Below are 11540 nucleotides of genomic sequence, written 5' to 3'. Positions count from 1 at the left end.
CAGCAACACATCAAATCAAGACTCACAAGGAGAGGGTCACCAGGAAGGCAAAGGCTCGAGCTTACCTATATGCAGTTGTATCTCCCGCCATATTCAACATAATTATGGCATTGAAGTCAGCAAAGGAGATCTGGGAATTCCTCAAAAGTGAGTATGAAGGTGATGAGAGGATTAAAGGCATGAAGGTGTTGAACTTGGTGAGGCAATTCGAGAGAATGCAGATGAAGGATTTTGAGTCCATCAAAGAGTACTCAGACAAGTTGATCGAGATTGCTAATAAGTAAGAGCATTAGGAACCGACCTATCTAATAATAGATTGGTTCATAAGATTCTGGTTTTAGTACCTGAGAGATATGAAGCAACCATTGCTTCCATAGAGAATACTAAAGACCTCTCCAAACTCAAAGTGATAGAAGTTTTTAGTGCTTTGCAAGCACAGGAGCAGAGGAGGTTGGTGAGGTAAGAAGGAAGCATTGAGGGGGCACTGAAAGCTAAAATGCAGCAGGGAAAAGGTGGAAGAGAGAAGAAATGGAAAAGGAAGAAGGCAAGTGGCAGCAGTAGAATCTGCTGCAAAGGATATTGGTAGTGCATGCAAGCACTGCGAGAAGCACAACCATCCACACTTCATATGCTAGAGAAGGCCAGATGTGAAGTGTAGAAGGTGTAATTTATTGGGACACATTGAACGATTTTGTAAAGGTGCCAAGACTCAACAACAAAGAGGAGCACATGTTGCAGTACAGCAAGAAGAAGATCAACTCTTTGTGGCTACCTGTTTCTCATCAACCAATCAATGTGATGGTTGGTTGGTTGATAGTGGGTGTACAAATCATATGACAAGTGACAAAGAGTTGTTCAAGGACCTTGACAAGTCATTAAAGTCAAAGGTGAAGATAGGAAATGGTGAGTATCTAGAAGTGAAAGGGAAGGACACAGTGTCAATAGAGAGCTGTGCTGGAACCAAGTTGATTGAAGTGTTGTTTGTTCCTGAGATTGATCAAAACCTGTTAAGTGTTGGTTAACTAGTAGATAAGGGATTTAAAGTGTTGTTTGAAGATGGGAAGTGCCTCATTTCTGATTTCAGTGGGAATGAGTTGTTCAAAATAAAGATGCAACACAAGAGCTTTTGATTAGATCCATTCGAGAAAGAGCAAATAGCTTTCAAGTGTCAAGTGAATGACACTGAGTTATGGCACAAGAGGTTGGAGCATTTTCATCATAAGGGGTTGCAGTATTTGCAGAAAAATGAGATGGCAATAGGAGTACCAGTTCTAGAGGAGCTGAAAATAAACTACAGAGCTTGTCTGACAGGGAAGCGAACGAGATTGCCATTCAAGAAGTCAGTTTGGAAAGCAACCGAGAAGCTACAGCTCATCTACATTGATTTGTGTGGACCTCAACCAACTCTCTCACTGAATGTAGCAGGTATTTCAATATCTTTATTTATGATTATACTCGAATGTGTTGGATATATATCATGAAGCAGAAATCTGAAGCAGTTGGAGTGTTTCTAAAGTTTAAAAGATGGGTTAAGAATCAAAGTGGCTGTAAGATTCAAGTGGTGAGAACCGACAATGAGACTGAATATACATCACAAAGGTTTAATTCCTTCTGTGAAGAAGCATGGATAGAACATCAACTCACTGCTCCATATTCTCCACAACAAAATGGAGTTAGTGAAAGGAAGAACAGGTGTATTATGGAGATGACATGATGCTTGTTGCATGAGAAGATTTTGTCAAAGGAGTTTTGGGCTGAAGCAGCAAACACATCAGTCTTTCTATTGAATAGACTACCTACAAGGGTCTTGGAGAAGAAGACACCCTATGAAGCTTGGTTTGATACTAAACCAAAATTGACAAATTTGAAGGTGTTCAGTTGTTTGTGTTTTTTTCATGTTCCACAGGTGAAGAGAGACAAGTTGAGTGAGAAGGCAGAACCAGGAATCTTTGTAGGCTATAACATGGTGTCCAAAGCCTACAAGATCTATCAACCTCACACAAAGAAGATGGTGATTAGTAGAGACGTTCAATTTTTGGAAGATGAGGAGTGAAACTGGACAGAAGAAGCAGAGGTGAAGCAACAAGAAGTCTCTCTGGATCCTGATGAACTAGTTGATGATGCACCAGTGAGAGGGACTAGACTACTGACTGAGATGTATGAAAAAAGCAGAGTAGCTGTGTTGGAGCCTGCAGGGTTTGAAAAAGCTCAAAAAGATCAAAAGTGGATGGAGGCAATGAAGAAGGAGTTGAGAATGATAGAGAAGAACAAGACATGGGAGCTAGTGGAGAAGCCTACTGACAGAAAGTTGATTGGAGTCAAATGGGTTTTCAAGACTAAATTAAATCTAGATGGCTCTGTGAACAAGCTCAAGGCCAGGTTAGTAGTGAAAGGGTATGCATAAGTCTGGGGAGTTGATTTCTCTGAGACTTTTGCACCGGTTGCAAGAATGGACACAATCAAGATGCTACTAGCTGTGTCAGCTCAGCATGGATGGAAGGTGTGAAGTCAACATTCCTAAATGGAGTGTTAGAAGAAAAGATCTATGTTGAGCAACCAGACAGGTCCATCACACCAGGAAAAGAGCAGAAGGTTTATTTACTGAAGAAGGCTCTCTATGGGTTGAAGCAAACTCCTAGGGCATGGTACAGCAAGATGGACGATCACTTGTTGAGCTTGGGTTTTGTGAAGAGTCAAAGTGAATCTACACTCTATGTGAAGAAATCAGGTACTGTTATTGTGATTATATCTCATTATGTAGATGACTTGCTGGTGACATTAAGTGATAATAATCAGATAGAGGTGTTCAAGCAAGAAATGATGAAGGTGTTCGAGATGACCAATCTAGGTCTGATTCATTACTTCATTGGCATGGAGATTCAGCAAGGGCAAAATGAAGTGTTTCTCTGCTAGAAGAAATACATGAGAGAGATATTGAAGAGGTTCAATATGGAGGAGTGTAAGAGTGTGAACACTCCGATGATTCAGAAGGAGAAGTTGCAGAAGGATGATGGAGAGGAACCTGCAGACGAGAATGTGTACAGAAGTCTAGTTGGATGTCTCATGTATCTCACATCCACTAGGCCTGACATCATGTACACTGTAAGTGTCTTATCTAGATTTCTTCACTGTGCAAGCAAGAATCATATGGTTGCTGGAAAGAGGGTTTTGAGATATCTTAAAGGCACACTATCTTTTGGGATCAAATACAGTAAAGTTGAAAATTTTGAGTTGCAGGGTTACTCAGATAGTGATTGGGCTGGGTCATTAGATGATATGAAGAGCACCTCTGGCTATTGTTTCACTTTTGGCTCAGGGTGTTTCTCATGGTGTTCAAAAAAACAAGATATAGCGGCTCAGTCAACTGCAGAATCTGAGTTCATTGTAGCAACAGCAGCCGTCAACCAAGCTGTTTGGTTGAAGAAGTTGATGCGTGACTTGCATCTAAAGCAAGGAGAGAGTGTGAAGGTGTTTGTGGATAATCAAGCCACTCAGAAGGAAGGAGAAGTTCAGTTGATGCATTGCAGCTCAGAGGAGCAAATAACAGATATCTTCACTAAGTCCTTTAGTGTGGGTCGTTTTCAAACTCTTAGGAGCAAGTTGGGTGTTTGTAGTATTTGAGTTAGGAGGGGAAGTAAGTTAACTCAAATTGCAATTTTGATTCTTTTTAGTTTTTGAAAAGTCCTAGTTTCTAGGAAGTTGTTAGCATCATTAAATGAAACCTACACTTCCCCACTTTCTCATTTCTCATTTCTCTCTCAATAAGCCAACAAAAAAGCTCTGCTTCGAACTTTAGCCCTTTCGAGTTGGACACGAGGCGACAACCTCTGACACCCCACACCATTGCGGCTGGAGGGATGACCAATTGTAAACCCATGACGACAGCTATGAGAGAGCGACACCCTTCTGGAAGATCACTCCAAGAAAATGCAAAAGACTAGGTCCTATTCGAATTGAAACGGCAATTGTGAAGGTATGGAAAAAAAATAGGGCTGCTGTATTGTGTCCTAAAATATTGGGATTTGGCATCCTAAACGGGAATTTTTAGACAAAAGTGTTAAACTTAACCTATTTGTGCCATTAGTATTATGGGTTAGTTGTGTACCCAAGCCTTTAAGCTATCAACTGCTTAATGAGAGTGAAATCCAAACTCGAAAGTATCTCCATTCTCCATGCTGTTTTCGTTTTTATTTTCTAATCTTATTGCTCTCTCTCTCCATGGATTTCTTGTGACCTAGATATCTTCATCCTCAAAAACTACAAAATCAATAATCCAACAGAAACAAAACTGAGAAGAAAATTACAAGCGAATTAATTTTCTGCAAAAACCCGAAAACAATTTAGTTTCTCAACTTTAGAAGGCCAAAATTGGCAAAATTCATCACTGCAACAACCTGACCGAATAACATTAAACTTCATCACACTGATTCATGGAATATGAATCAGATTATTTCATAATTCAATAGCAGAGATTTACACGTATAAATTTCGTTCATATCATCGAGATCAACAACTAAGAGGAGGAAGATCAGACGCGGCGGTGGATTGCTTGAAAAATCTACTCCCAAAGAAGAAGAATCCAAGGCAATGGCCGCCGACGGCCACGAGAAACACTCCTACATTGAACGACATGACGGCGAGCATCACTAAATAGCCCAATCCAATCCTAACCGTGTGTAACAGAGTCCGGATCAGACCGGCCGCCGCGGCGCTCGAATCCTCCTTGATCAATCTGGAATGCGAGAGCCACTCGATGAGGAAAGCGAGAGTGAAGACGAAGACCAAGGCCAAGGCGTACGCTCCTCCGCCGCGAGCGCCGGGCCAGCGGCGGAACAGAATCTCGGCGTGCGTTCCCCAAAAGAAGCTCATGTGCATCATCATTTTGTGGTGCATGGGTGGCGGCGCCGCCATGCCAGGCATGTTGTTGTCGCCGGAGTTCATGGCCGGGCGTTTGCAGCCGTGGGATTGGGACTACTTGAAAATTTGTATTACGACTCAACGCTGAACTACTTGAAAATTTAAATGACTATTTATAGATATATAATTATTAATTTTGTCAAAAATAATTTTAGTCATCTAACGATTTAGTCCCTACAGTAATAATTTAGTTCCCGACTTTTAGTTTATAACGATTTATTCCCATGGTTTGAAATTCGTAACAATTTATTCCCTAAAAATCTTATCAAAATTAAATGTAAAGTTTTTATCATATAACAATTTAATTTTCGTAATTTTTAAATATATTTGGTACCCAAGAAATAGTTTTGATGATTTGGGACTTCAAGAAATATTCTTGAGATCTTTGGTTCAAGTCACAAACCAAATATAGGGGCATAAATACTTAAAAAACCAAAGGGTCGTGACTCCTCAGTAATAAAAATATATATATATATTGTATAGATAAGAAACTTAACCTAAATTGTTAGAAATAAAGTTGAGCAAAAGCCTAACGACCAAAAGTGTTGTTAATCCATAATATTTTATTTCTTATTTCTTAGTTTTGACAGCTGACCTATAATATTTTTAGGAGCAACAACTTTAATCATTCCTTAAAATAAATTAAGAGAAACCACATTTTTAATTTTCTTTCTTAAAAGGAAATTAAAATATTAATTTTAAAAACAACATTAACCATTAAATCCAAGTGGGATTACAATGAAACGAAAGGGATGAAAAATCTATCAAAACTAGAATCGGAGTAGAGAGAAGATTTAAACAAAGGTAAGGTTACGATACTCAAATGAACCTAATAAAGTCAACTGAAATCTTGGAAGTTTGTTTGTGTTCAAATAAATTAAATTCATATGGTGATTTGTAGTTTTCTTAAATTAGGTTCGATTCAAACGTATCAACTTGAATTTGTTAACCGTATACAAATATATATTTCACATGTAATTGTTGTGATTATTATTATTATTATTATTATTATTTCTTTTTATAAAGGAAAACTAAAACATCAAGATACGAGTTGGATCCTCATCTCACATGTTGTACTAAAATAATGGAAGTTCTATTCGAAGATTTTCTTAGATGAACATTTTTAAGGATATGATTGATCACTGTGCTCTTCTGGGGATATATTTGGAAATGCCTAGACCGTTTTCTGATGAAAGCTGAGATGAATCAGCTTTGTGCCTATTTTGAGGTTCATAACCTACAATTGTTAGCCTCAGATCATAGGCCTGGTGTGGAATTGGTGGCGAATCAATTACGGTATGAGGAGGAAGCCTCATTATGAATTGTGTTGAGTCTGTTAGGTTCTCAATTCTCTTAAACACTACATTTAGTGGCTCAAGCGATCTCGACACATACTATGAGTTGCTTTAAACTCCCCACAAGATCATGCAATGAAGTTAACTCTCTAAATGGGAAGTTCTGGTGGGGCTCCAATGACAAAGAAAAGAAAATTCACTGGAGAAGCTATAAGAAAATGTGCATAATCAAAGAGCAAGGGGGCATGGGTTTCATAGATATAAATATATTCAACCAGGCCATATCGGGTAAACAGAGTTGGGGAATCTCAAAACAACTCGAGAGTCTTTTGGCCAGAATTCTAAAAGAAAAGTATTACAAAAGTATTGGTAATTTTATGAGAGCAGAGATAGGTAAAAATTCATCCTATGTGTGGAAAAGTATCATGTGTGGCAAGGAATTTTTTGATAAAGGTAACAGTTGGAGAATTAGAAATGGCTCGTCGGTGACGATAGCGTGTGACTCGTGGCTCCCAGGAGAACGAAATAGTCGTCGTTTCCAAGTTGAAGCTCTTTAAGTAACTACAATGTTGCATTCCTATTAAGGGAGAGAGGGGTATGTAATGAAGGCCTAATTAGAGATCACTTTACTGAACAGGATGGTGAAACTATTCTGAATATACCATTACCAAAACAGTGCCGAGAGGATGAGATGGTTTGGAACTTTGACAACAAGGGCATTTTCAGTGTCAAAAAATGCCTACCGACTGGGAATGGAGATAGATAATTCAAGCTCAACCTCTACATCAAACAAGGAGTACAATTAGAAAACTTTCTGGAAACAAAAATTTGTTGCTGGAAGCTCTATCATGATATTATTCCGACTAAAACAAACACTAGCAAAAAAAGAATAACTACTAATCTCCTCTGCAATTTATGAGGAAAAAGGAGGAGACAATAGAACATCTTCTATGGGACTGCAAGGTAAGGAGAAACATTTGGGCCAACTATATTCCTACTTATTCAATGTATTATGCTTTGAACAGATCTACCTGGGAGTCCCAAGACTATTGGAGCTCGTTGTTAGAAAGGACCACTGAAGAGGATTCATAAAAAAACATGATAATAGCTTCACAAATTTGGGAGCACAGAAACAGCAATTTTCAGGGGTGAATCTCCAAGCAAGTAGGACATTTGCAATATTCCATAGACAAATTCATAGCAGAAAGTTCACAAATGCGTCCAGATTCGTCCAAAACTGAAGATTCAAAAGCTAAAACTCAGTACCATACTCTAATCAAGCGGGACGAAGATAACGACAGCACAGAAACCAATTGCAGGATACTGCGAAACGAGAGTCAAAAGGACTGTGAAAACCCTTGAGCTAATGGCAATTTGGGAAAGGGTTACATTCAATTTCCATGAATCCTATCTATTTAGAATCAGATTCTCTGGAAGCAATTAGATTAATCAAGAATCAAGATACCGACCTAACCGAGATTTGCTGGTTGGTGGAGGAGAATCACGTTCTTGAAATCAACCACATCAGAAGGGAGAAGAGCCGAAGATGGCGATGGAAAGAGGCGAAGAGATGGATTCCCCAATTGGCTTAATGATGTAATAGATACTGATGCTTTGTTTTTTTAGTTTTATTTCGGTTTCTGCTAAAAAAAACAATTTATTTTATTAAAATTGTAATTAATTTATTTTAGTATTTAATTAATTATAAGATAACATAAACTAAAAATATATATTACGTGTGCATGGTAATAAAACTAATTCAAAAATGACCCTAAAGAAAATCTTGAAGAGTAAACCGTTGGGTTTGTAAATCTTAGAGAATAGATAATTGTTGGAATTTCGTTGGCAAGTTTATGTGCATAAACACCTTAAATTTAGTGTGTATTGATTCTGTTTTAGGTTGCAAATAATCTGTTTAACGAGAAAATGATTCTGTAATTCATATAAAATCATAAAAATTGGTATTACATCTTGGTATTATCTTTATTGTGTAATATGCGTTCTTTATTGCCTAAAATTGCCTAAAAGGTATATTATTTTGAATCTTATAGTATTATGAATTATTCCGTAAATTCTTGTCAATATTATGAAATTTGTTAGAATAATATTCGAGATACTTGTCCATCCTTAATTTTTTGTAGGATGGGTACTAAATTTGAAGTGGAGCATTTTGATGGGAAATGATACTTCGATCTCTAGAAAGTCAAAATGATGGTCGTGTTGAGACAACATAAAGTCGACTATGTCCTTATGGATCCAAAGAAGATTCCAGCGAGTGTCAGCAAGGACGAAGATGATCTTAAAGAAATGGATAGGGTGGCACGTGGCTTGATCATACTCCACTTGGCAGTAGTATCATATGCCAAATGCGTAGTAAGGACACAACAAGTAAGTTTTGGAAAGGTTAGAAGATATACATATCAAGTAGCATTCATTTCTAATAAAATCTAGGTTCTTTAATTTTAAAATGGAAACTAATAAAAGCATGAAAGATAACCTAGATGAATTTAATAAAATAATATATGAAATGGAGAATATTGGCGAAACCTTTTCTGATGAAAATCATTGATAGTGTACTAGGTGAGCGACATTTCATGAGGTTTTATTGAAATTATTTATCAATTTTCATGAAAGATTTACGTACATAAGTCATATTTTGCAGGAATGAGTAATTGAGAGAGAATGAGACGTATTTGGATCAAAGTAAGAGAAAAATCATAGCCCAAGGAAGAAAAGAAGACACTTTAGTGCTAGTTGGAGCCAAGATCGCGAGGGGACAGTGTTGAGACGCATCTCAACGCCATCAAGATGTAGCCAAGCCATATCACCCAAGAGGGCAGCGTCGCAACATTACGAACACTGATGTTGTACGTGCAAACAAATTCGGAGTGTCTCAACTCTATCCTGACCGTCTCAACGCTCAAGTCGCGATATTATAAAAACATCATTTAGCCACCGCCAAATGGACTTTTTGGACAATTTTGAATGGGAGATTTGAGAATTTTAGAGGATCAGTTCGGGAACTTAAGCTTGGAGGGTGAAGAAACTGTTTATCAAGGCTTCAGATTGTGGAGATTAAGTCTGGGACGATCAATCGACACAATGGATTTATTTTCTCTCATTTCCCTTAACTTTTTTAGTTTGATTATGAACTTCTCATTGGAATTTTACTGTATTTTATTGAACACGAGTAGCTAAATTTCTTGTTCTTAGGATTGACGTAGCAGTTGGATCTATGAGTTAGATTAATTAATTATTGCCTTAATTGATTTGTTTTTAATCTATTTCTGCAGTTATTTTCTTAATGCCTTTAATTTCTTAATCACAGATTAATTGATGCTAAATCTAAATCTTACGCTCGGGTGAGGTGATTTAGATTGTAACTTGAATGCATGACTGTGGTAGTTCTAAGATCGAAAAATTTAGAATTACTTTTGAGGTTGTTAAAAGAATTAGACTTAAGGCTTGCTTATTAATGAAACTAGATAGGCATATTGGTTTCTTAAAAGGTAGGAGAATTAATTGTGCTTGGGAGGGACGATTATGATTTGTGATTTCTTGACCTATAGATTAATTGCATATTTAATCTTGACTTGTTTAATTTGTCTGCTTGTAAATTCAATTGGTGAAGTTAATTTCCTATGACCCGTTCTCCATAAATGATCTCCTTAGACTTTATTAATCACTTTGTCCTTTATTATTTGTGTTTAAAACACCATTGTTATTTCTCTAAATAAAATTGGGCATCAGTATTGGTGGTACTTGAATGGACTATAAACCTAATCCAGTGGACGATATTGGTATTTACATACCATTTTTATTACAACTTGACTCGTATACTTGCGGTAAGTAATTTCTACTACAATCGTGCAATTATTCTGGTAAATTCTTTGTCTGATAGTTATAATGCTATTAAGTCTACAATGAAGTATGATAGAGATGATATGACATATGCTATCATGATAAATGCTATTAAAATGAAAGAGTTAGAATTAAAGAATAGTAAAAAGAATAACAACGAGTCTTTATTTGCTAATGAGAGATCAAATAAGAAGAAATCTCATAATAGGAGAAGTAGAAATAGATCGAAGTCTAAGGGGCCTAGTAATAAGAGGTGTTATAACTGTAATAAAGAAGACTATATGAGAAGGTCTTGTTCTAATTTTAGAAAAAATGGTGATAGTAACCAAAACCAAAACGGTAAGAGAAATGAAGATAATAACGGAGTCAACCTTAGTGAGGAGTATGCAGATTATGACCATATCCTTATGGTGGGTGAGCCTAATGAGGATGATACTTGGATTCTAGACTCAAGATATTCTTTCCATATCACACCAAATAGGGATTGGTTAGGGAACTTTTAAACCGGTATGGTGGGTAATGTTACTGTATTTTGTGATAGTCAAAGTGTCATTCACTTGTCTAAAAATCATTCTCATCCCGAAAGAACTAAACATATTGATGTTAGATACCACTTTATTAGAGATATTATCAATAATGATTTGGTTTTTATTAAAAAGATATCAACTGATTTAAATGCAGCTGATATATTTACTAAGGCATTGCCTTGTGATACATTTAACCTATGTGTGAGAATGTTACAGCTTGATATAGGCCGAAGGTGTTGGTTGTTTATGGCAGTGGGCTTTCTTTTGGTTTCATAAAATTATGAAATCAAGGTGGCGATTGTTAGTATATTTTGTTTAATAATTTATTTTTAATATTTGTTTATTAAGACTTTGTTTTTAATACCACCATATTTGTTTAGTTGAGTTTTTTTTAATATTTTTAAATGGCCAAATCTTTCGTAAGACCAACCAATTTTTTAATTTTCTAATCCTAACATATAAATAGGGATAACAACATATATAGTCATTTAAAATAGGCAATGTCAAAAGATGGCAAAACAGTTTTCAATAATGGCCAACGTAATAATAGGAAAATATCTATTAACTTTTTAGTTACGAAATTATCCTCTCTAAAATGATTTTAAAATGAATATATTATTTTCCCTTTTTAACTCTTTCCCCTTTAATTCCTTCAACATTTCCTTTGGGATTTCTTATTAACCCAACTAGATTATTATAGTCAAGGTTTACCCATCTTGGGGTGACCTCCATCCTAGCATAAGAACTTTGGCAGATTCTCCTCATCATGCATCCCCAGAGAGTGGCCACAATCCTTGCTTCACTTAAGTTCGGTATATTTGATGAGAACAATAGTCTAAAGAACCTTGCTCTGAAAGACCCGTGATTCTCTGCCGAATAGGGCAGTCTGTTCGTAATCATAACGTTGGGTACGTTCTTTTTCTTCTTTTAAACCCTGGAA

General features: G+C 36.6%; 2 pseudogenes across 4 annotated transcripts; one reads left to right on the top strand and one right to left on the bottom strand.

Moving 5' to 3' along the window:
• The first annotated feature begins 2949 nt into the window (after nucleotides 1-2949).
• Nucleotides 2950-3621, top strand: LOC148212151 (secreted RxLR effector protein 161 pseudogene; annotated as a pseudogene).
• Nucleotides 3622-4383: 762 nt separating this feature from the next.
• On the bottom strand, nucleotides 4384-7821 carry LOC111024513 (copper transporter 1 pseudogene; annotated as a pseudogene). Of its 4 annotated transcripts, XR_015789602.1 has the most exons (3): nucleotides 7682-7821; nucleotides 6881-6992; nucleotides 4384-6789 (listed from the first exon to the last, which is right to left on the bottom strand). The product of XR_015789602.1 is annotated as a copper transporter 1 pseudogene, transcript variant X2 (transcript). The 4 variants fall into 4 exon arrangements; XR_015789601.1 differs by having other exon boundaries at nucleotides 4384-6992; XR_015789603.1 differs by lacking the exon at nucleotides 6881-6992 and having other exon boundaries at nucleotides 4384-5001; nucleotides 7682-7815.
• Between the last annotated feature and the right edge of the window lie 3719 nt (nucleotides 7822-11540).

Source organism: Momordica charantia (assembly GCF_013281855.1).
Source record: "Momordica charantia cultivar OHB3-1 chromosome 3 unlocalized genomic scaffold, Mcharantia_2.0 BLBB01000003.1, whole genome shotgun sequence".
In the NCBI taxonomy this organism is placed as follows: Eukaryota; Viridiplantae; Streptophyta; class Magnoliopsida; order Cucurbitales; family Cucurbitaceae; genus Momordica; species Momordica charantia.
Note: the sequence above shows the minus strand (reverse complement) of the source record. Positions and strands in the feature narration are given on the sequence as shown.